This window comes from Rattus norvegicus, chromosome 17, assembly GCF_021556685.1.
Source record: "Rattus norvegicus strain SHRSP/BbbUtx chromosome 17, alternate assembly SHRSP_T2T, whole genome shotgun sequence".
Lineage (NCBI taxonomy): Eukaryota > Metazoa > Chordata > Mammalia > Rodentia > Muridae > Rattus > Rattus norvegicus.
The window spans coordinates 15881561-15906424 of record NC_141550.1 but is presented as its reverse complement, the minus strand read 5'-3'; the positions used below and the strand labels follow the sequence as shown (position 1 = coordinate 15906424).

The window sequence follows — 24864 nt, the reverse complement described above, 5'->3', positions numbered from 1 at the left end:
CATATCTGTTTACTCACTGGCCTTAGTTTTAACCCCATATCTTTATATTCTTGTACCCCAGGACCTTTGCACAGGCCTCTCCCTTCGCCTGGAAGACGCTCTGAGCCTCCCTCACTTGGTCAACTCCTTTTCTCCTTCAAACTTCTCTCCAGACTTTTCCCTGAACCCAGTCTCTATCCACTTGGGACAACCACAGGTACAGTGCTCTGTCTGCCTCTGAGGTGCCACTCATCTGTAAATACTGTCATGAACCTGCTCTTCATGACCCAAGTGGCCTACTAGCTGTTCCTTTGCATGGAGAAGGACAGGCATGGGAGCAGCCACCTCCTATCCTGCCGTGGCAGTCTCCTGAGCCCAGTACAGTGTTGGCATATGAGAGATGTTCAGCGTGGCCCTGTGGGGAGCGGTAGAAGAAATGCAGCATTAGAGAAGAGGCACTGAGGAGAAAGAACAGGGCCAGCTGGTTGCACACAGGGCAGAATGGTGCTCAGGTGGAGTAAGGATTTTCAGTGCTCTGAGATTTGAGCTGCTGTTGGGAGGGGTCCCCTTGCTCCTCCTCGCTCTCCTCCGGATCTTGCCCTCCCAAACCCCATCCCTTCTGAGCCCAGTTCTTCTCTTTCTCCACCCTTGTAGGAGCCTGTAGGAGACAGAGTGTCCCCCCACACCCCCGCAGAAGATTTGCAGCCTGCAGACCCTCCCCCATCCCCCTGGCTTCGGCCATTGTTCTCACAACCTTGTCAGTATATCGAACAAACACATGTTTATAGTTAATCCCTAATTTTGCCATCAAAAAATATACAATCTTGGGTAGAAACCGAAGAGGAAAGAATTTTTTAATTTACGGTGTCTCCCCACTGCCCCACTCCTGAAATTTGAAATTGCTGAACGGCCTCCAAATTCAATATTGCAAGTCAAACAAATGTATGTGTTCTCCTAAAGGAAGTATTGAATATCTGTCCACGATGGAGCTGGACGAGAAACTCAGTGAAGAGGGCTGAGCTGGGCGGTGTGCAAGCTGCTTCCCGGGCACTGTTTCTGGTGTTTGCTCCTTCTCGGGTGTTGGTGTTGGTGTTGTTGTTGTACATTGGGGTGAAGCACACACAGGCCACAGTATATGTGGAGATCAGAGGACAACTCACAAGAGCTGGTTCTCTCCTTCCACTGCGTGGACACGAAATCAACTTCAAACCTCAGGTCATCACATTTGGGGACAAATGCCTTTACCTACTGCCAAATTGCTGGTCCTTCTGCTTAAAAAAAAAAAAGAAAAAAGAAAAAGAAAGAAAGAAAATTCTCCTCCCTCCAGGAACAGGCTCTAGGTCCAAGAAGTGGTGGACGAGCCCAGAGCCTGGCTTTCTGCTGAGTTCCTGCGTTGCTCTGCCGTTCTAGCATTGTTTACCCAGGTGAGCCTGAGACCTGGCTAAGAAAGGTCTGTGGGGGTGTCTGTGACAAGTGGGTCCCATTAGATGACACCCCACCAGCTCAGGAATCACCTCTTAGAGCCTTTCCTCTCTGTGCTCCCTCTCCAGGTCCCCGGCATGGCCTGGGCTGGACTGTGCCACCAGCAGAACGCAGGATGACACCCTCCAGTTGTGTCTACAGTCTTTCTTCTTCCCTGCTCTTCCTGCTCTTCCAGCCCTTCTCCATCTAGTTCAGCCCCTGCTGGTTGTCCTTGACTTCCTAGCTCCCCAGACCTGGCCTCTCATCTTGGTAAAACTGTCATGGGTTCCGACATGGCATAGCTGACCTGACGGCTGTCTTGGTGAACACGGGGCTGCTCAATCCGTGGATAGGAGAGTATACTTGAGGACTTAGTCAGACTTTGTTGGTTGCCAGTGACGAAACCAACTAGAACTGGTTTAAACCTGGGCAGGAACTTCTTGGCTCTAGAAACTGAAGAGAAAGAAGGGGGGGGTCTTAGGAAGCTTCGGGAAAGGGAACTAATGATCTGCTGGTGGGCTTCCTTCCATGGCCCTAAGCCTGAGAGGAATGTGACCTCACCACTCTAGGCTCTCCCGGGCCACCAGACACATTTAGGGTTGATGAGGATAAGTTATGACTAGCGTTCTGTGCTCATGGCTGCAACAGTCTCAGAGGTGACACATGCCCAGGCTGCACCTGGAGGGGAATGTCCACGGAAGGGGACACTAATAGGTAACCATAGTCAGTTGCTCCCAGAAAAGGAGCTGGGAGTTGAACTCAGGTTCTAGATGAAACACTACCATGTCTGTGATAGGTGCAGATAACAGCACCGGAGCCCTGAAGGACACACCCCTGGATAACATCTTCTTAAGATGTGGTAGTCTGTGAGCCAAGGTCTGCACCAAGACCACCTCCCCCCTGCCCCCTGACAGGTCTCCTGATACAGGGCAGCCTCATCTCTGCTTCTTAAACACAAGGGACAAACTGATTGCTCTCTACAGCCTCTTTCAGAGGAAGGCATCGCATTCAGAATAAGCTGACACTGTTCGCACCAATAGACCTTCCTCTGGTAAGGCGGGTGGTAAACACCTTGGGCCCCTTTCCCCAGTGACCCTCTTTGTTGACAGAGGCCCCTGGGAATCAGCTGTTTTCTCCCAGCTGGCTGCCCCACAGCAAGGATGCACAAGTTCAGCGGGCATAGTCATCAGGAGAGGGGAAAGTGATTAAAGATACAATGTAACAAGTCTTAGACTTGATGGGAACCGGGTTGCTGGGCCCCTGCTCCAAGGCTGTGGATAGAGACTCAGCAGCCACTCACAAGGGCCTCCCTTTCTAAACCCACTCTCTGCAGCCTGGTGTTTGTGGTTTGCAGTGGGCTATGGAGGCCGTAGAAGGTTTTGGCCACCACAAATCAAGGCCATTATGTTGTTTGTGAACGTCCAAACGAAAGGTTTGCAAACTTCACTGTAAAGGGTTATGCTCTAGGTCCAGCTGGCCACATGCATCACTATGCCCTGATTGATTTCTCTCCCCATTTTATTCTTCCTCTTCAGGCCTCCTCCTCTTTTTCTTCCTTCTTCTCTAGCCATTTGCAAACAATAAAGCCATGCTTAGCTCTAGGCTGAGTAAAAGCAGACTGCAAATTGGATTTGGTTTGGAGGCAGTAGTCTACTGAGCCTTAGTGTGAATATCGGAATATGGTGGAGAAAGGTCAATGACGCAGGTTCAAGTGCACAGGTCTGAGGCTTTTGCTTACACATTACACAAGAGCTAAGGCATTATCTGTCCTGTCAGAATGTGCAAATGTGCATGCAAACACAGATGCATTCGACCACTGAGCTGCAGCCTGCAAGGATGAAGACCAGCTTAATACAAACTTTTTTCCGGCTTGAAGGGATCTGTTGGAACCCTGGGACCCAGGTCTCTGGTGTCACTACAGGGTTCTCAAAGTGGGGTGGCTTTTTCCATTATTGCAGACAAAGGGGTAAACTAGGGCTCAGAGAGACACAGGGGCTGAGATGTAGGGGGTGTTGTACTTAGCTTACCCAGGCCCTAAGTGCCCACCATGGCTTCCAAGGTTTTTACTTGACCATGGATGCCATAGAAACTTGTCCTACAGGCAAGGGCTTTGTGTGTCACCTTTAGGATTGATGTGAGGTAGTAGAAAGGAGAGGGGAAAGAGGAAGATACCCTGAGGCAGAGGGGCATGGAGCAAGAGGTCTGGAAAAGGAAAGGAAGAGGGGAAATTGATGGCTGAGCTGAAGGAACCAGGTCAGCCCAATGGACTGGGACCCCTTTTCCTTTGAGCCATTCCCCCCTCTTTACCCACTTCTGTGGCAGGCCCAAGCTACCTGTCATCTACTAATACCTACTCCCTTCAACTAAGAGTGTGAGAGCCCTGCTCTGGTCCTCAGCAGGGCTCTGCCTCTTGGTCCCCCGAGACTGCCATTCTCTGGCCTTCATTATCCCATCACCCTGCCTCACTCACGGCCCTCAGAACATGCTTTCTTCTCTCTACCTTTGGCCACACTGTCTCAGTCATGTCAAGAGACAATGTCCTACCTGCCCGGCAAGACATAATCACGAGCGCAATAACGGCATGCAGGTTATAGGGGTTACCAACATTTGAGGGGTTGGTTTGAAACCTACAGAGGTTGTTCAAACCTGCTACTGTAAACGTGGTTAAAAGTCCATGTCTTGAGCGGCCTCAGGCTCTAGGGAGAATCTACTACTATTGTTTAGATTATTTCTGCTTACAACCATAGATTGGTGCTGTTCCCAACTTTGTCCAGAGAAGCCTCTCTCTTCCGTGTGCAGCACTTAGGCAGAGACTCGCTCACGGATTGTCAAAGTGTTGAGGATAGGTGACAGTTGAGTGCTCAGCCCTAAATGTGACAGCTCTACCACATGCTAGCCCAAGCCTCAGCAAACACCATGGAAGAGAAGCTGAAAGACTGTAAGAACCTGAGGGTGGGAAGGAATGCTGTGAAACACCGTCTTCAGGACGCGATATGACCACAGTGCCCGTGGACCTGCATAAGATCGAGCTAACAAGAGCGGTCAGCATCCTGTGAGGCGTCACTAATTAGACCCAGTGTGCTATTAACAAAAAGTAGCAGAACATGAAGGAGGGAAGGAGATGTGTTGGGGGTCCCTAGAAGGAAGAGAGGGGAAGAGTTTGGGGTTCCTGAGAAGAGCTGGGAGGGGGGAGTTAGGGGGCCATATGATCCAGGTGCATTCTTTACATACGTGAAACGATCAGAGGATGAATAGAAGACACCACTAAATAAAGGAAGAGAAGGGTCTGCAGGGAGGCTCAGCGATTTAAGAGCATCTCTTGCTGCTCCAGAAGACCTGAGTGCAGTTTCCAGAAGCCATGTTTGGTGGCTCACAATCATTTATTGCTCCAGTTCCAGGGGATCCAATGCCGCCTCTGGCCTCCAAGGGCACCCACATGCATGTACACACACGCGCTCGCGCACACACACACACACACACACCCATCATCATCATCATCATCATCATCAACAACAACAACAAACACAAATTTCAGTGGGTTTTTTTGTTTTTGTTTTTGTTGTTGTTTTGGTTTTTCTTTTTTTTTCTTTTTTTTTTTTTTTGTTTTTGTTTTTTTTTTTTTCGGAGCTGGGGACCGAACCCAGGGCCTTGCGCTTCCTAGGCAAGCGCTCTAGCACTGAGCTAAATCCCCAACCCCTTGTTTTGGTTTTTCAAGACAGGGATTCTCTGTGTATCCCTGGCTAACCTGGAACTCAGAGCTCTGCCTGTCTCTGCCTCCTGAGTGCTGGGATTAAAGGTGTGTGCCATCACCACCCAGCTATTTAAAAGTTTTTTTTTTAATGGAAAATGTTTTAATAAAAAGATCTACAATAATAAACATTTAAAAATGATAAAAGAAACAAAGGATTGCATCAAAGTATTGTTACATCATCATCACTACTGCCACCACCATCATCACCACCACCACCACCACCATCATCACCATCACCACCATCATTACCACCATCACCACCACCAGCACTACCACCATCATCATCACCATCACCACCACCACCACCATCATCACCATCATCATCACCATTACCATCACCACCACCACCATCTTCATTGCCATCACCACCATCACTATCATCACCATCACCACCATCACCATCACCACCATCATCATCATCCTCATCATCAATCAATCAAGTCAGCATCCTGTTGGGTTGGAACTTTGGTGTAGGCTGAAGGGACATAGTTGCTAGGAAAGGGATTTTTCAAGGTTGCTGCTCTCTCAGCACAAGCGTAGCTCTGTTTCCTGGCTGTCTTCTGACAGCAGGATTTAGGAAAAAGAGAAGTATTGGGGATGGAGGGGAGGTTGCTTCAGGCCCTGAGGAGCCTTGCCCGTCACTTTGTTCAGCAATCCCTCAGCACCTCGGGCTTGGACACAGGTCTCAGCCTCCAGGTGTCGCTGTCATGGTGGGAATTGCTTTCTAGGTAGACGTTGTGTGCCATTTAGGTGCTGAGCAAGCTCCCCTGTCTTCATTTACTAGATTCTAGTAGCATATCTCAAGTTGTCCCAACCACCAATACCTCCAGACAGTTTCAGGAGAGCTCAGCTCTAGCTTCATTCCAAGGAGGTCTCTTCCCTGGCACAACACAGCCTCTGTGGGTACCAGGGGAAGACTTGAGTCAGCTCCATAGTCAGAGGGAGGAGCGAGACCTCTTCCCATGGCTCGCACTGGGGCTGACATGGAGTTTAGATGGGGATGGCTAAAGTCACCAGGTCCCGCAGCCCACCATGGTGCCAAGTGACCCATTCTTCAGAGCCCATGTCAGGATGAGGCTGGCTGGCTCAACCCATGGATAAAGACGTGGGGTAAGTGATTGAGGTGGTGTGGCCAGTCTCCCCAGATGGAAACTTCCAGAGGCATGACATGAGGACCAGTGAGAAAGTGGGCAGGAATTCCTGCTAACTGTGGAACACTGGCCCAACTGTAACGTGCTGGTCCCCAGGGTTCTGTTTTAGGGACGTGCCTGGGAACAACCCCCTTTGTGTACCTCTGTACCTCTGGTTTATGGGACAGAGGTAGGTGTTCTGTAAGGAGATGTGGAAGGCTAATCCTTGAGCACATGCCATTAACATACTTTGCAGAGGAGTTAACCAAACCTCTCTGAGGTCACAGGAAGTCACAAAGTCACAGACTTGCAAAGTGGGAGGTAGAGAGGGGCCTATGGGGAACGGAAGCCAGGAACGTTCTGGCCACTGGGAGTGGAATGAGGAGGGGTGAGTGCTGGGTGTGGCCAGAAGCGGATATGACCCACAGTGGGGGTGATGTGGGCTTATCTCTGGCTTAGTGGGGCCGTGGTGGATTGGACAGTGGGGTAGGCCAGTGTGTGGCAGACTTATCTTCTAGATGATTCTAGATCCTGGCAAATGGGCAATCAAGATTAACAGTCACACGTGGGATGCACACTTCTTGGGGCACTCGACCTTAAAGGTGTGTGTTTGTACGATAGCTTCTTCTTATACCTTTGATGGGACAGACAAACTGCCCTGCCCCAACAGTTTCTGCCAGCCCAAACTCAGCAAACGGCGGAGCCATGAGCGTTCTAGCTAATTCCCCGCTTCTGCATTACTGCCTATCGAGTGCTTGGGTGTTACTGACATGTTTCAATCAATGGTCAGGCAGCACGTCTGCAGTCCCAGCAGACAAACAAGTCAATAGCCAGCAGTCCAGCATGGATACCAGACTCCCCAGAGGGCTGCTGGCCACAGGAGCCCTGCAGGCTGCTACCGCATTGTTCTTGTGGTGGGCAGACAGGGAGAGCAGCACAGGCTGTAAGAGGCACTAAAGCCAGGGACTTCAGATCAGACTTTTCCAGGCTTCAGCCTCCCTGGTGTCCCTGAGCTCATTCACACACCAGGGTATCTTTCTCAGCTGTACAGCAAAGAGGCCGGGCTGAGACCATGATGGTTGTGTAATGTCTACCTTGCTGTCACTCTATCCCAGAAGCCTTTGGGTTACCTAGCTGTGAGGGATAAGGCGAGGCTTACCATGACAGTAGGTCATTTCTGGTGATGGATTTCAATATGGCTCTGCCTTTAAGCTCTGTCTGGAGAGTGGCCTTCACTGACAGCCCCAGAGGCCCCTGGGAGCCTGGGGCCGTGTTTATCATAGCTGCAGTACCCTCCCTGTTGTTCCATTCTGTGGATGTGGAGCCCAGAGAGGCCATGTGACTGATGGATACTCACCCGCAGGGAGGCGAGACCTATATCTGGCCAATCCCAAAACTTTCCCTCAGTCTACTCCCTCATGTGTGCCTGGAAGTGTGCTGCTGCAAGCCCTCAGTGTCCCTGTAACCTTTCTGGGACTGTGGGACCAAAGCCCGGTGGCCTGGAGAGCTGAGACTGCAGACATTCTGTGTCTCTTCCTTCATGAGATCAAGGTGTTTGGCAGGCTTGTTCCTGTGAACCTGCTTGGGCCTCTCCAGCTTCTGGCTGCCTTCTCCTGGCTTCAGGAGCGAGCAGTAGGCTCCCTCTGCCATGCTTTTTCCTCTGTGCATGAATCCCTATCTGATTTTTTTCTTTTTGTAAGGGCACAGCCATATTGGATTAGGTCCCAGCCAATCTCACCATCGCTTCATCTTAAGTAATACCCTGATCGCCAGCCCTATTGCCAAATAAAGCTTTGCACTGAGGTGTGTAGGGGGTGTGGGGGTGGGACATACCCTATAGCAGCCCTTTGGCTTCTCACATGAATATCTGAATGGCTGCTGACTTGGAGGGGAGTGAGGGGACCTGGTTGGCAGGACACTTGTGACATTTCCTGAGGAGGCTAGGACAGCTCCTACAGTTTTGGATGGCTAAGTCCAGGCGTGCGTGGCTCCCACAGGAGACCAACCAAGCTCTCTCTGGGATGGGCCAGCAGAGTGGAGGCCCACGCCTACCCCTTGTGCATCTCACGTGGTAAGACATGCAAAGCATTCTTTCTGAATTTGAAAATCCCATTAAACTAGTTTGAAGCCTTCAAAAACAGGACCTACCTGGTGGGCTTCGTGAGGAACAGTGAGCTAAGGGATGGAAACTCTCTAGTCTGGCTGGGCGCTGACAGGCACTGCTATTATTAGCTTCAGCCTCTGAGGTGGCTCCAGACTCAGCCTCAGCTGGCTTGGCTGGGCTTGGATGCATAAGGCCCTTCCAACCAATCTCCAAGGCCAGGGGAGTCGTGGAGTCTACTCAACCAGGCTTAGAAGACTGGCTGTATTAGGGGGCTGGGCACTGGATCGTTGTCCCAGCAGGATGCCTCTGTACCTTGGCACAGGTGGGAACCTTCCTCCCTTCTAAGGTTTCTCCCTTCTGACATAAAGCCTTTTCCACCCCCCACCAGCCCAGCTGCCACACTGCCGAGCAGCCTAGGGGCCTTGGCAGTCCGGGGCTGGAGCCTCTAGCTCCGGTGATGGATGGGACCACGTCACCACCCTCCAGAGAGTGGATTTTGTGTGTGTTTGACATTTATTTACTGTCCGTATAAACACTAACACCTATGAAGCATGCTCGCCGTGTGATAGCTTGGCCGAGGCAGCTCTTAAGTACATAAATTATGTGCACCTCGGTAATGAACGGTCTGACAGGCGGGAAGTTTTATTTACCGCTGGCTGGAGTTTTCGCGTGAAGCCCGGGCATCAGCAGGCTCGGGGCTGTGCACAGCCGTAGACCTGCCCTGTTCAGACTCTGGTTCACGCCCCCTCCCCTCCCCTTAAAGAATTTCTACCCTGTCTTCTCTTTTTATTTCTCCCTCTTAAAGGTTTGACACAAAGCCTATGTGTAACTTCTCTGCCTGGAGCGAGTTGGGGGAGGAGGTGGCCCATCTGGCGGCTGGTTCTTCTGACGGGTGTGGGCTGGAACAATATGCGGTTTGACAAATTTCAAGGCAGGCTTATGAAAAACCAACAGCGGCTCTGAGCCGCCGCCGTGGCTGCCGTCGTGAGTGTCTGTCCACCTGTGGGGGGCGGGGGGTGCCAGGCTGCATGAGTCAGGGTACCTGGCGGGGGATTAGGAGGCCCGTGTAAATCACCTCCCATCCAACATGTGTTGACATAGCAGGGGACCCGCTCCTGAGATCTGTCTCCCTGAGTGGGCGCCTTCCCACGCCAGGTGTCTTCCGCTCGGCTCTGGAGGGATGTGCCCCCTGGCACCTGTCCATCTGCTGGGTCAGCCCCCAAACCCCTAGGGGCTGTTATCAGTCTTACGAGGGAAAAGGATGCTGGGCTCTGCTCACTGGGCTAGACTGTCATCAGAGTCCTCTCTGTGCTCAGCTGTAAGAGGAGGGCATATGGATGAGGTACTTGGGAGTTCTGCCTCCAGGGACTGCCTGTAGACAGCCTCAGGCTGACACACGCTGTTAGGCCCCCTAGGCTACTTCCTTCCCTTTCTATGCCTTGATTTCTCCACCTGAAAAGTAGTGCCAACACCTTCTCTAGAGATCTGGGGAGAAGGAAGCATGCATTGAACTTGGGAGCAGAGCAAGCCACGACCTGGACTTTCCCAGATGGGAGGCCATGGTGTGACTTCCTCTCTGGGACCCCTAATCCCTCTGTTGTAGATGCTGGGGCTCTGTCTCTATGAAGTGGTATCAGCCATCTTGATCATTCTGGGAAGCCGTAAATGGTTCCCACTTTGAAGACTGGGAGATACAAGGAGCTTGGCCAAGCCCACCCATCCCTCATAGATGGAATATATGTGGTCACACCAGATGTACACATCCTTACATTAGGACACAAAGGAAAATAGAAAGCACCCAGGGAGAGAAAGGCACACACAGGAAGGAGTCAGCCTCCACAGAGCATCCCTGGATTACTCCACATTGCCACACTTTGGCCCTGCCCCTTTGAAATGGTCATGTCTCCAACCCTTGCCTGCTCTCTTTCTGACACTTGTTTTCTACGTGGCCCAGGGATGTTTATTGAAGCTCCTGGAGCTCTGCTATATTTTCAAACCAATGGGGTTGAGGTCTTCTGGTCCCAGGAGATGTGTGAGAGGTTGTGGGTTTATAGCCCAGTGCAGCTGGTATATGACTGAGGGCAGCAGGGACACAGCTATGCCAGGAGGCGTTCCAGGAGAGAGGGGCCCTTGGTTGTAGAAGGTTGGAGGACAAGACAGGTGGAAGTTGTGGGGGCGTCCTAGCAAGAGGGACAGCGTGAACAAAATCTCTGTCCCTAATATGATCATGTCATACGGCAGTTTGCTGACTGTGGGGTACACAGAACTTTCAGACAAAGTGGGGGTGCTGGCAGGACTTTGTTGGCTCCCTTTGAGGGTCGGTAGACACAAGTACAGTAAGACACAAGGAACAGTAAGTGGGGGAGTGGTGCCAGTCACTGGGATGCCCACCTCTGCCTTAAGCTGTTGAGACAGCCACTTAGAGCTCCCCTGGAATAGGGCCACGTGCCGCCAGCTTTATTAAATTCGTATTTCCATCTCCATCCCTCCCAAATATCTGTATTTACCACCAAGCACAGCAGTATTTATTTTCTAAAGTAGTTCTGTTTAAACAAGGGGTTTCTCTCTTAAATTCATCCACTCCAATTTCCTGTGGACCCTAGCCCTCCGCGAAGCTGACATTAATCATTTGCACGACTGCAGATCCTGTGGCTGCCCAGGGCCTCCGGCAGGCGGCATCTCTGGCGCCGGGGGCCGTGCTGTGGCTTCACTTGACTCTTCCGGTTAAAGCAGGGGGCACTGGACTCCTTATTCCGAATGAGTGGCCAGAGTACCAGGTGGCATAGGAAGCAGGATCAGCTCAGCAGCTCCCAGATCGTCAGGCCGTCTCTGCTGTGACTTTGGCTAGCTCATTCTCTGGAGTCTAGACTCACATAGCTGAAGCCAGCCTCACCGTAGATGCTATGCCCTGCTTTGTGCATACAGAAAACTAGATTGCTGCAGGCCACCATTGCATGGCCTTGACCTAGCGAGCTAACACACCCGATCCACTGAGGTGGCACATGGGACACCACGTCTATTATTGTTGCTGTGGGAATTGGTGACATTGAGTTACAGGCAGGGAAGGCATCTAGCCCAAGGCTGGCAGGTGCCCAACAGGATCTTCTCCAGCCCGGATTCCCGTTGTAGGAAGAGGGGCTTCTCTGGGCCAAGGCCACTCTGTCTACCACAGCTGATGCTATTGGTTGGGCTCCCCCTAGGCATCTCTGTGAACGGTGACAAGGCAAGAAGGGAATTCCACTGGTACCCAGGAAAGGCGAACTGAATGAGGGGCAGAGGAGAGGCTGACCTTTGACTGTGGAAATAAAGCGACTGGCCCAAGCTGGGTTTCTGAGGTAGAGATGCTGACCCTGATGCTGGGAGCCATCACTGGGACAGCTGACTGAGGGCTTATTGCGTGTTTGGTCTGAGTGAGCACTGAGTACCTACCTCTTCCTCCTCAGTAGCACGGCTAGGGTACCATGGGTAGCCACGTGTAGACAGGCAGTCTGTGAGGGACTAGCTAGAGGCTTGGTCTGCTGGGGAGTGAGAAGCAGGTTTTGAGCAGCCTGACCTTGGACCTGGGTCATAACCGTTGGGTCTGCTCCTGTGTGCTGCCCATTGACACGGGCTGGGGAGACGGATACTTGGGAAGATACTTCAGCCGCCTCAGACCTCTGGTTGGATGTCTGGAGAGGACAGAGCTGAGGACTGCATGTCTATGTCTGGTTAGGGGAGAGGAGAGCCCAAGCCCTCATCAGAACCAAACAGCCATCTCTAAAGTAAGAGATCATTTTGGACAGAAACCGAGGATGCCTTTTTGTGAACACGTGGTTGGGATTCTGAGAGTGCCCATGTCTAGCAGACATGCTAAAATACAGCTCTAGGTCAGCCAGGGTCTTGGGCTACATCCAATCGACCCTAAGATCAGACTGCTTGTCTTCAGCAGCCATACTCTCTCAGCCCAGCCCAGCAAAATGAGCGTCTAATGCCCAGAGGCATGCAAGCTTGCCCGGTTACCTCAAGTACGTCTTCCTTCGATTGTTTGCTTGGTGCAGGATTTACTGGGGTTTTGAAGGCTTCACCGGGCTCCTGTCCCGGGCCTCTCTGAGTTGTAGCTGTCTTCATCACACTGCGTTTTCCAGGCTCTTACCTGCCCAAACAGGCATCCACCCTCTATCCCCAAGCCGCCGTGAGCTCCCTCATGCGTTCGGTTACCTCTCTATTGATGGACACAGGCGCATTTAGGTGGGCTCGGGGCTTTGCAACAAAAACACTGCTGCAATTAACATTCTTTCTGAGCGCTCCGTTTGTGTTTTCTTGGGGACAACGGCTCAACTGGGGATAACCACTTCCCTTCTCTGAGCCATGGCTTCCCCTTAGGGAGGCGCAGGAAAGCCCAGACTGGATCAGTACCTGATATTCAGTGACAGAGTCAGTCACACGCCTGAAGCCATGTTTTTCTGAGCAAAGGTGAGGTGAGGAATGTTGCTTGGTCCCTGGAGGGCTCTACCAGCTCTGCTCAAACTCAGATTGGTGAGCATCACAAGACACTGGACAGGATCTGTCCTCCAGGCTGCTCAGACTGGGGGCAGGGCAGTGGGGTCCAGCAGTGACAGCAAATGGGGAGCAGTCAGGAGAGCAGGGGAGAGGACTGAGGGAGCAGCCAAAGCAGGGGAGGATCCTACTTCTCCTCCCGTCTACTACTCCAAGATGTGAGTACCAGAGGCACAGCCCTGGCTGGAGAATGCTGTGAGCTGAGGTCTCCACAGGAGAGAAGCTTCACTCTCTGCGACTAAAGGGATGGCCAAGGATCAAGATGGGGAGAGGACTGTTCTCCCCATCTTCTCCTGCACAGACCTGTCACCTCAGGAGTCTCCAAGTGAGGGGCTAGAGGTGGAGGTTCTCTGGTGTGGTCCCAGGGCTCCTTCGTCCTCTGACAGCAAAGGACACCTTTCAGAGTACCATTGGGTGGATGTGGCCATGCCCAAGACTGAAATGGAAACTTAAGGGTTCTTTGGGAAGCCTGTTGGATGGTGTTCTGCTGGGGCAAACACATAAAGGAACGATTCGCTGAAGCAGACACAAGAGAGTGGATGTTCTGCTAAGGCAAGCACATGAAAGGACACACGATGAAGGATTCTTTACTAACTACAAACATTATCGGTCCGCCTTACCTGGTGTAGTTGAGCTGCATTTGTTGGGACTCCAACAGAGAGAGACAGACCAGTTAAAACTTCTGGCGGTGTGCTGCAGCTTCTCGACACTTCTAAGGACTCAGGCTGTTGGCAGAGTGATGTCAGCTGAGGCAGACGCAGGTGCTGAGGCAAGGCCTGTAGAGGACACGTGATGTTTGGAGGGTATAAATAGGACTCCATGGACAGTGATGGGAGCTGAGCTTGGCAGTCTATGGAGAGGCCTGGCTTCTGTTCTGACCAATAAGAGTGTGAGCCCTGTATTTCCTGATTCCAACTCTGGAGTCAAAGAAGGACCATGAGTCTCAGATGGTTCCTGGCCACCAGGTTCTGCACTCAAGTCACTCAACACAAACATCACACGGCTTATTTGTGGGTGTCTGAATGTTTTACCGGAACTGTCTCTGTCATCAACCAGGCAGAGAGTGTCCCTCAAGCAAGCGTGATGGTTTGCATATACTTGGTCAAGGGAGTGGCACTATTAGAAGGTGTGACCTTGTTGGAGGAAATGTGTCACTGTGGGGTGGGCTTGGAGACCCTTCTCCTAGCTGCCTGAGGGTGCCCAGTCTGTTCCTGGTTTCCTTCCAGTGAAGATGTAGAACTCTCAGCTCCTCCTGCACCATGCCTGCCTGGATGCTGCTATGCTCCTGCCTTGATGATAATGGACTCAACCTCTGAACCTGTAAGCCAGCCCCCAATTAAATGTCATTTATAAGACTTGCCTTAGTCATGGTGTCTGGTCACAGCAGCAAAACCCTAACTAGGACAGCAAGCCTGTGAATGTTTCCAGAAGAGCCCCGATCATAGATAGGGTAGGGGTGGGGAGGAGAGAGGCGCACAGGTCTCAGTGCAGGGCATCTTGTCTGCCCTACCCTTCACATTCTCTCCCCCTGACAACACCATGGGGAGGGAGTGGGAGTGGAAGCATGGGGGGAGGTGGAAAATGGGTGGGGATTAGGCCTGAGTGACAGGCCTGCCAATACCTGGGTGGATTCTTGACAAAGCTGCCCCAAGCATGAAAGACCTGAGATGCAGTGGTAGCTGGAATCTGCCATCATGGAGTGGCCCTTGGCCCTTGAGTCCTCTAGACTCTTGTTACCCTCATCTTGTTTCCACTGCCAAAGCCCAGCTGCTGGAAGCTGCCAGGTGGGGGTCTGATCCCAAGAACTCTGTGGGGGGGAGTGGATATCTTCCACCCAATCCTGCTGCCCCTTGTGTCTTTTGGAAGCCCTCTAGACAGGTAGGATGGCTCTTTGCTTTGCAGACGAGGGAACTGTAGCCATCACTGGGACTCGTGTCTGATGTCTCCAGTGACCTGGAGATCTCTTCCAGGAGGTACCAGGGGGTACCAGGAGTTAGGCAGAACGTGTTTTTCCTCCTACTTTGCATGTTGGGATCAGCTGCTTTTCTAGGATTCAGGACCCTTGGTCCCTTGATCCCCTCTGGAGTCTGGAACACTAGAGTCAAAGCCCTCAGGTGGGTGTGGCTTCCAAGTTGTGGAGGGGCCCCTGTAGTGCGTCAGCAGCTAATGACCTTCACGAGTCAGGCATTGAACTTGAGTCTGTGGCGGAAGGAGAAGCTGCCAGTCCTGGAGTGGGACACTGTCTCTGAGGACATCACCACATGGGCGCTTCAGAGCTAAGTCCCAAGATATTTTAGCCGTCACCCAACCCAGACTATGAAGTTGGGATCCCATGCAACCCGGAACAGCTGTGGATACAACACAACACAAAGCTGTACACTTACTTAAAAGATTGAGACTTTTTTTTTTTTTTTTTTGCAAAATATTGCACAGTTCTTGAGTGCAAACCTTGTAGATGGATATTTTGCAGGTGAGTTGGGGGATTTCGGCCACCGAGGGGTGGGCTAGCTTATTACAGTCAATGTCAGGAGCTGGCTGACATACGTATCAACTAGCATACCTGTGAGGGAAAGCCTTAGGAACGGAAGGCTTTAGGGGTTAGGAGCAACAGGTCGGAGATCAGGATGTTGGGGAGGGGTGCTCAGAGTTAAGGTAGGCAAAAAGGTGGAGAGAGAAAACCCATCCATCTTCCAGACACTTAGAGGCGTTCCAGGAGTCAGGAGAGCAGCAGAGGAGTCTTCAGGAATAAGCAGAGGCAGGACCTCAGGGGCCCTGGGTGGCGCTGTCCTGAGGGCAGTGAAGAGTCACAGTAGACTTGAATATTCTGGGATGTTTGGGCCTGGAGCCTGGGTACTTCCCTTAGGCAGCTAGAGCGGAGAATGGAGGAGAAAGGGAGAACTGGGGAGCAGAGAGAGAAGTAGAAAATGGCGAGTTTTCCTAGAGAGCACGTTCTTCAGACTCCCTGGAGAGCATCTGTGGCAAACTGAGGGACGGTGATAGGGTTGGAAGGGATGAGGGGAGCGGAGGCTATGGCCGTGATAGAGGCTTGTTGGGATGAGTGACAGACCTGGGTGTGCCCTAGGTCTCTGCATGTCCCCTGCCCAGGGTAAACTGAGTTTTATCAAAGGAAGGGACTGCCTCAGGAACCAGGGAAGAGGGAGCCCTGTCTTAGTGGAAGGTCTCTCAGGTGACACAAGTGGCTTTCTGGCCTCTGGAGATATCCACAACCCCCAGAAAGTGTCACTCGGACAAAGGAGCTTTTAGACTATTTTTTTTTAAAGACTTTTGTTTTGTTTTGTTTTTTAACTCATTTTTCACGTATATGAGTGTTTTGCCCAGATTTATATCTGTGTATCTTGTGGACGCCCCAGTGTCCCAAAAGAAAGCTCTGGATTCGCCGAGCCACCACGTGCATGCTGGGAATCGAACCCTGATCCTCTAAGAGAGCAGCCAGTGCTCTTTACTGCTGAGCCATCTCTCCAGCCCCCTTTAGACCATTTTATACTCCAGTGAGCATGAAACTAAAGAGGACGAGTGGTCTACCCAGGTCGTACAGCGAGCCGGTGGCCTAGAAGGGCTTCATGGAGGCTAAGGGCACATTGCTCCTGTGTCTTGTAAGAGGAAAAGATCTCCAGGCTCATTCTTGTCCTCCATCTTGTCCCACCCCCACCTCAAGAAGAGAGAGCTGGAAGTACTCTTACTGCCTGGAACGCTCCAGACCACACGAGAAACCAATTTTTGCTTCCACTTATGTAAAATAAAATAAAATAAAATAACCCCAAAGTATTTGAAGTCTTGCCTGCCTTGGCTGCCTTCCCTTGGGAGTGGGGCTGGGACAGCCCTAGGATCTGATAGGGGAGGCTGGTCTGCCATGCTCACCCTCCCCAGGGGTCTGGGGAAGACTGGCCACTGGTGCTCTCTACTGTCCAGTTCTCCCAGTGTCAGCTCGGGTCTGTGGCCTAGGAAATCGGGGCCTTCAAATACAAACTCTTCACTCTCAGGATCCTAGACAATAGAAATGCAGACACACAACCTGGGGGGATGTCCTTGTCATTTAGAAGGTCATCTATGATAGGCCAGCACAGGGCTCTGAAAATGAGACCTCAGCCCAGTTCCCCATGCCCTACTTTCAGGGCGTTCCAGGTGGGGAAGCCTTGGGTGGCCCTCTTCGAACTTCTGGTCAAGACTCCTTTAAGGAGTCTGCTGCTTGCTTTGGCTCCTGGTTCTGTTCCCCAGGAGAAGCCCTCTGAGTGGCCCCAGTGGCCTTGGTGGGTCTACCTTTTTATTTTATTTTATTTTATTTTATTTTATTTTATTTTATTTGTGTGTGTGTGTGTGTGTGTGTGTGTGTGTGTGTGTGTGTGTGTGTGGATAGGGGAACAAGGAGACAGTGGCCCTGTCAGAGGCTGGCCTGCTAGAGAGGGGAAGATTCTGGCTTGTCCTAGGCCCTGACCATACAGAAAGTCTGTCTCTGAGCGGGCAGCTGTGGCCACATGCTTCTTGAGATAATTTTTACATTTTTGCCTTTTGTCTCTGCTTTCTACCCGAGACTTGTCTTTCTTGATCACCCATCTCTGTGCACCCTTGACCCAGGTTCTTAGATTCTTAGAAGTTCTAAGCATCAGTCCCTGAGGCTGTGCCCTCTTTTGGAGGTCTTTAAAGAGGTGGCTAAGGGTCCCAAGCTTTGAAGGCACCAAGAAGTGTTTGTTCTCTCTCTCTCTCTCTCTCTCTCTCTCCTGTCTCTTCTCTCTTTCTCCTGTCTCTTCTCTCTCTGTCTCTTCTCTCTCTCTTCTTTCTGTCTCCTCTCTCTCCCTCTCTGTCTTCTCTCCTCTTTGTCTCTCTCCTTCTCTTCTCTCTATCTCTCTCCTCTCTCTGTATCCCATCTCTGTCTTTCTCCCCTCTCCTCTTCTCTCTCTCTTCTTTCTCTCTCTGTCTCTCTCCTCTCTCTGTCTCTGTCTGTCTGTCTCTCTGTCTCTGTCTGTCTGTTTCTGTCTCTCTCTCTCTCTTCTCTCCTTCCCTTCTTTTAATGAGGGCCACTTTTCTTCCTTCCTCCCTCCCTCCTTCCTCCTTCCTTCCTTCTTTCCTTTTTGAGACAGGGTTTCTCTGTGTACCCCTGGCTGTCCTGAAACTTGCTCTGTATACCAGGCTGGCCTCAAACTCTGAGATCCACCTGCCTCTGCCTCCTGAGTGCTGGGATTAAAGGAGTGTGCCACCACCTCCCAGCATGTCCACAGCAACTCTTATTTAAAAAACAAAAAACAAAAACAAAAAAAACCCATTTATGTGGGGCTGGCTTACAGTTCAGCAGTTTAGTCCATTATCATCATGGCGGGAAGCATGGTGGCATGCAGGCAGACACGGTGCTGGAGAAGGAGCTTTGGATTCTATATCTGGATGAGCAGGCAGCAGGAAGACACTAGGACTGGCTCCGGTGCCCCAGTGACACACTATCTCTGAGAAGGCCTCCTGATCTCTCTCAAGCACTGCTACTCTGTAATGACCAACCATTCAAATCTATGAGTCTGTGGGGACCATTCTTCCTCAAACCGCCAGGACCAGAGACCCACCTGCCTCTGCCTCTGCCTCTGCCTCCGCCTCCCAAGCGCTGAGATTAAAGGCCAGGGTCTGGGCATGGAGGGCAGAGGAACTGATTCTGTAAGGCTCCACCCTGGACTTCCGGCCCCTCCTCAGTCATGCAGGGAAGCCCAACTTTGTTTTACTGAGGTAAAGCCCATCACAAGCTGCTCTCATATGAGGACGCTAGCCTTCTAAGAAGGGCGTACCCTGGACTTAAGACAAGAAGGTGCTGGTGGGCTCCAGCAATGATCTCTGCAGACTCTGCTCTGACCCAGGGAAAGAAGGGGTTCTTCCTCTAGTCTTTTCTCCCCCCGGATTCTACCTTGTGCCGGTGCTTGGGCAGAGTTCCTGAGGTAGGACCATGGCCACTGTGTCACAGATGCCTTGAAAGTAGGAGTGGGGTCTCTGAGTGGGCACCAGGCAGGCAGGGTTCCTGGAGAAGGTGGTGGAAGAGCTCTGGCAGGGAGTCAGGGATAGAAAAAGCTCCCAAAAGGAAGGAGCTCAGGAAGGGGCTTGCTGGCTAGAATCTTGGCTTTGGGGCAGGTAGTGTATTGCATTCAGAGGCTCAAGTGCTAAGTCCCCCCACTATAGCCTCTTAGAATGTGAATGCCAGCTCAAATTGCCTGCCTATAGATCTTTTGCCCACTATCTTCGCTGGGCCTGGAGTCTGCACACTATGCCACTGTGTTGAGCTTCACCCTCTTGCCTCCCTGGGCCCTGGGTTCTCATATCCCTAACCCAGCAGGCACGAGTCCAGCCTGTTCTAACTCCCCTCTCCTGTGGCCCCCCCCACCTGCAAAAGGGAGATGCACCCACCCCCTCCCCAGCCTCCCCAAGGCTGCGGAAACAGCCCATTATACCCGTGCCGATAATGGCCCCACAATTAAATTAAGAGAGTTCACGGGAAGCCCAGGCATGAAATCCGTTTCCGTAAAAGTCCAAATTTGGGACAGTGGTAGGGAATGGAGTGGGGAGAGCAGAGAGTCCACAATAATAATAATAATAGTGTGTGTGTGTGTGTGTGTGTGTGTGTGTGTGTGTGTGTACCTCCTGCATTTGTTTCCAATTCCCCATCCAGAACCACGGCTCCCTCCCGGCTTGCCCAAGGACCTTGGGCTGAGGGCCAGACACTGCATTGCAATTCTCTCTCATTAATGGGTAATTTCCCTTCACGTGAGGGGAGGTGGAAGGACCCCTTTGGAGGAGACAGGCTGCACATGACCCTGGGCCTAGTGCCTCTCTAGTTAGATGGGCACAGACTACCCACTGCCATTAGTAGCAGCCATTGGCACCTCCTCAGGTCTTCACCAGACTGGTGACAGACCCCACACAGAAAGGAAAAGTGAGGCCGGAGCCAGCTGAAACTTGTTCTAAAACAGCAGCAGTTTGCTGCAGTGGGTCCAGGAAAGGGACTCAATAGATAGCAGGTTATTAAATTAATGATTATCCTAGTGGTGTGGGAGGACAGGACAGGGCTGGCTCAGCTGGCCTGGGTGGGAATCTCAACCCATCTCAAGAGGTTTGGGGGCATCTGGCCTCCTTACACTGAGCCTCAGTTTCTCTGTTGCACTTAGAAATGGTTCACAGAGAGGCTCGCCACTTAGCTTGAGTAAAACAGACTACATGGGACATCTCTGCACTTCAGGGGATAGGATTTTATCGGCTCTTCCTAATCTTCCTTCAACGTTGACTGTAAGCAATGGCTTGCAAAAAGTGTCCACGCACTGATCACTGTCCCCTGACGGGTGTCAGCATGAGGTAAAAGGACCCCGTCCAACCCTGGGGAGACAGTCCCTCTCGCTGGGCTGAGCAAAGGATGCTCTGCATCTGCATTGTGAGGCGTAGAAGGATTGAGAGATCCTGTTGGTCCCTGTATAGCATTCTGCTCCTGGGCCTTTCCCATGGCCCCAGAAGAACTGTCTGTCTATGTAGCAGACGGGGTTTCCAACTCAGGGCAGATGAGATTTTCAAGAGAAGTAGATATTGCAACCTCTGTGCAGAATGCCGTGCCATTTCATTGTCTCTTAGACCCACATAGATCTCTGGTACCAGGTCTCCTGGCAGCTACAGGAGAGCAGCTAGTCAGAGCCAGGGCCAGCTCAACTCAGGTCTGCTGTTGGAATGGTTCAGGTATGAGGATGAGATGGAGAAGCAATGGGGCTGGGAGTCCCAGTGATCCCTCAGTGATCCTGGGCAGAATCACTCTGAGTGGGACAGGTGGGACATCAGGTACTCAGAGACCAGCCAAGATGCCCCACAGAAGCAACAGAGAAAGCCTAACCAGCAGCCCATCTAGAGCAGATTCCAAGACCTAGTCCTGGGGGAATGTGGCGGTGGTGTGACTAAAGGGCACAATGTGAGGCTAATAGAAAGCAAACAGGCCTCCATGCTGGAGAGAGCCTAGACTGCGCAGAATTTTCTCAGGAGCTCTGTGTTGGCGGGAGCGCTCAGAGTGGGCTCGGCTGTCAATCACTGCCCGGTTGTTTGTCTAACCTCGCCAAGTGTGTTTTTTCTTTATTAGCAGAACACAGATAGGGAAGCAGATCTGTCCTCAGATGCAAGGCTGCAGGAATTTGTCCTAGCAGCAGAACAGGGAGGAAGGTGGGGAGGGACCCGTCCTCTCCAGCAAGACTGTTCAGAGCTCCCAGCCCTGCCGGAGGAGGGCGGAGTCTACCATGGATAGTCTCTCTGGATGCTTGAAGCCCCCCTTCCCTGGGGCAGCAATTAGGACCATTTTGCACGTGCGGTGCTGAGGCTAGTGGGGGTCTGGCCCACCCAGAACCACATTGTCAGAGTCGGGGCCTGGAGGGTCTTAACCAAATTTCACCCCTCCCCCGCCCCCTCCCCCGCTCCCCCCAGCCTGGTGCCTCTGAAACGATCTGAGCCCATGCAGCCTCCTTGCTTACTGTAGCTGCCTCTGTGCTTTCAGATTCTCTCCTTCTGCAGTTGATTTGGAGGTCAGCAAGTAAATATGGAAAGGATCAGATAATGCACATTGGATCTTGCAGGTCATTTTGTTGAACTTCTGGATTGTGAGGGTTTTTTTTTTTTCTCCCAGTGTTGGAGATGGAAGCCATTGGCAGGTGAGCGTTCTACCTCCGAATCACAGTGCTGTTTAATTTCTTTTGTAGCGTGAAAATATCTATAGGTGATGTAGAAGGGGGAACGGCTGGGTAGCAATAACATTTTTACTTACAAAATAAAGGTCAGATCCCACTGGCCAGTCCTGTGCTACGTTGAACAAGAACTCCTTAGGCCTCTGACTTGATCCAGGCAGCTCTAAAGCTTTAGTGGCTAGGTGGCTTAAATAGTTGTCGTGTATGTCTCAGTATCTGCTGGCTAGAAGTCCAGACCATTAGCAGATCGAAGGGCTGGCCTACAAGAGTTTAGACAGCCTGCTTCTCACTGTGTGAGCAAGAGCAGGGGAAATAGGATTTTAGTTTCTCTCTCTTTTTAATAAGTGTGTGTGTGTGTGTGTGTGTGTGTGTGTGTGTGTGTGTGTGCGCGCGCGCGCGCCCACTTAGGTATACATGCTATGGTATGCATGTGAAGATCAGGTCGTTAACTAATAGGATTCACTTCTCTCCACGTGGGTCTCAGGGATCAAACTCAGGTCGTCAGGCTTGTCGGCGGCGAGCAACCTTAACCACTGAGCCCTCTAGCCCTCAGTATCCCTCCTTAAAGAAATGCTGAGATGCTCAGTATTGATTGCCAGTATGACAGGATCTGAACTCACCTAGGAGACAAGTTCCTGGGCACGTCTGGAATCGATTTTCTACGTCGCGTTAACTGACGTGAGAAGACCCACCCTGAGTGGGCAGCACTATTACGTACGTACGTAAGTACCCACATAGGTACGTAGGCCGGAACCCTGAGTGGGCGGCACCATTAAGTAGACCGGAGCCCTGAGTGGGCGGCACCGTTAAGTGTGCCATTTTTGATGTTCACCCATGTACTAGCATGACCACCCATTACTTTTAAGACTGAACAGTTTGCCACTGTACATCTGTATCACGGTGAGTCTGTCCACTCTTCTGTTCGTCGATAGCGGAGCTGGTCTCTCTCACCTTTCGACTATTTAACTCCCCAATGAATATTAACATGTAAGCATCACCCTGAGTCCTCCCTTAGTTCCTTGGGATTTTCCAGGATATAGTTAATCCTACGATCTAGGTTTTGAAGCGTTTCTAACTGTTTCCCACAGTGGGAGCACCAACTTACGTCCCCGGATTAATGTAGGAAGGCTCTAAAGTCTCTCTATTCTTGCGGACCTTGCTGTTTCCTGTTTTACTTACTTGATTTTACAATGGCCATCTTAACGGGTATGAGATATCGCTCACCATGGATTCGATGGACATCCCCCTAACCCTCATGTGCTTGTTGGTCTTCTGTGTAGAAATGCCTGTTTAAGTCCTTTGCCCATTTTTGGATCAGATTGGTGGTCGTTGTTGAATTTTTGGAGTTCTTTAATCTTCTGGGTATTAATTCCTTATCAGATATGTGATTTGCAATTATTTTGTCCCATTATGCATGCAGTTTCTCCCCTGTCCCCAGCCCCACCCCCCACTCTGAGGCAGGTTCTCACTATGTATACTCCAGCATCAAATTCAAGATTCGTCTGCATATCCATGTATTTATTACTGTCTGCCATTGTGATCAAAATACCCACAACACAGACAACTTAATGGGAAGAAGGATTTGCTTTGGATCACGGTTTCAGAGAGATCAGTTCATAGTCATTTGGTCCTGTGTGCCTGGGCAGCCATGCTATGAGACAGAGGAAAGATTATTCCCCCGTAGACAGCTAGGAAGCAGAGAGAAGGGGATGCTTAGTGATGGGGCTCAGTTTGTTTTCATCTTTTTCTCCCGTTATTCTGTCCAGGTCCTAGATCCATAGGATGTGCTGCCCACATCTAAGGTGGGTCCCTAGCCATCAGTTCATCCTCTCTGGGATGAACTCTCCAGATGTAGCCAGAGCCGTGCCTCTCCGTGTCTGCTGTGAGAGCCTCTGAGCACCCGTGGTGCATAGGCCACCATGCCCGGCTTCTTCTCACTTTCTTTGGTGTATAAGGTCTCCAGTCTGAAGTTCAGACTAGCTCTTTATTTTTCTATCCATCACCCTTTGGTATCTGACCTACAAACCCAGTGCCAACTCTAAGGTCACAAATGTTCACACTCATGTTTTATTCTGAGAGTGTTAGGATTAGAACTCAAGCCATCAATCCAGATTGTGTTGGGTTTGCTGTTGTCGGTGGTTGGGTTTTGTTTGTTTATCTTTTGAGCTAGCCCAGGCAGGCTGACCTCAAACTCCTGGTCCTCCCGTCCAAGCCTCCCAAGAGTTGGGCAACAGGTGTGTTGCCACCTGGCTGTCTTAAGGTTTTGTGTGTGTTTTTTTTTTTTTGGAGCTGGGACTTAAATCTAGAGCCTTGTACATGCTAGACCACCACTGGCCTCCATCCACAGCCTTGCTGTAGGGAGCTAGGATCTCTTACTGAATATTCTCACCCATCAGCTAGGCCGATGAGCGCTGCAGAACTGCTTGTCTCCACTCCTTCCCGTACTTGGGTTTCAGGTATGTGTCACCGTGCTTGGCTGTCACGCAGGTACTGGAGATCAGACTAGGTCCTCATGCCTGCACAGCACGAACTTCACTAATTGAATCATCGTTCCAGTCCCTTGGTTCCATTTTTCCTAATCTTTATTTTTTATGGGTTTCTCTCCAAGACATGGTCCAGCACAGGACAAGAGAGGCCCCAAAGCCACTGCAAGGCTTCTGCTGCTGTTGCAGCTTCTTTCCTTTTAATATACGTGTAAGCTCCTGTATGTGGACACATGGGTGCACACAGAGGCCGAGACAACTGAGGGGCATCTTCAGAAATGCTGTCCATCTCGCCAGACTAACCCAGTTGTGCAGCAAGCCAGGCATCCTCCGGTCTTTGTCTTGTCCAGTAGGCTAGGCTGGCCATCCAGCAAGCCCCAGGGACCCTTTCCTGCACTGGAATTAGAGGTGTCTGTCACCACAGCTTTCAGCGTGTGAATTCTGGAGCTGGAACCCCACCCTTCAAGCTTATGGGGCAAGTGCTTTACCGACTGAGCCATCTCTCTAGCTCCTTCTGGTGCAGTTCTGGGCACCCCGGTGCCTGTCACTGTCCTCTCTCCAGCCCCCATCCAGGACACACTAGCTTGTTCCTGTCTTGGGAAATCGCAGCAGTCTCGTTTCTACAAGTAGCCCTTTACTTCTGCCATCCTACCGAACGCCAGCACCTCTAGCCTTCTGGCTAGCAGGGTGCTGACTCACTTCAGAATGTCCCTCGGGACACAGGTAT

At 51.4% G+C, this 24864-nt stretch overlaps 1 long non-coding RNA gene across 5 annotated transcripts; it reads right to left on the bottom strand.

Annotated features, from left to right (window-relative positions):
• Positions 1 to 808: 808 nt before the first annotated feature.
• Positions 809 to 22352, bottom strand: LOC102552096 (uncharacterized). 5 transcript variants are annotated; one of them, XR_015642005.1, is made up of 5 exons: positions 22275 to 22352; positions 21735 to 21943; positions 13582 to 13737; positions 1748 to 1893; positions 809 to 1247 (listed from the first exon to the last, which is right to left on the bottom strand). It is a non-coding gene; the product is annotated as an uncharacterized LOC102552096 (long non-coding RNA). The 5 variants fall into 5 exon arrangements; XR_015642006.1 differs by having other exon boundaries at positions 809 to 1161; XR_015642009.1 differs by lacking the exons at positions 809 to 1247; positions 1748 to 1893 and adding exons at positions 10928 to 11336; positions 11855 to 11943.
• Positions 22353 to 24864: the final 2512 nt, after the last annotated feature.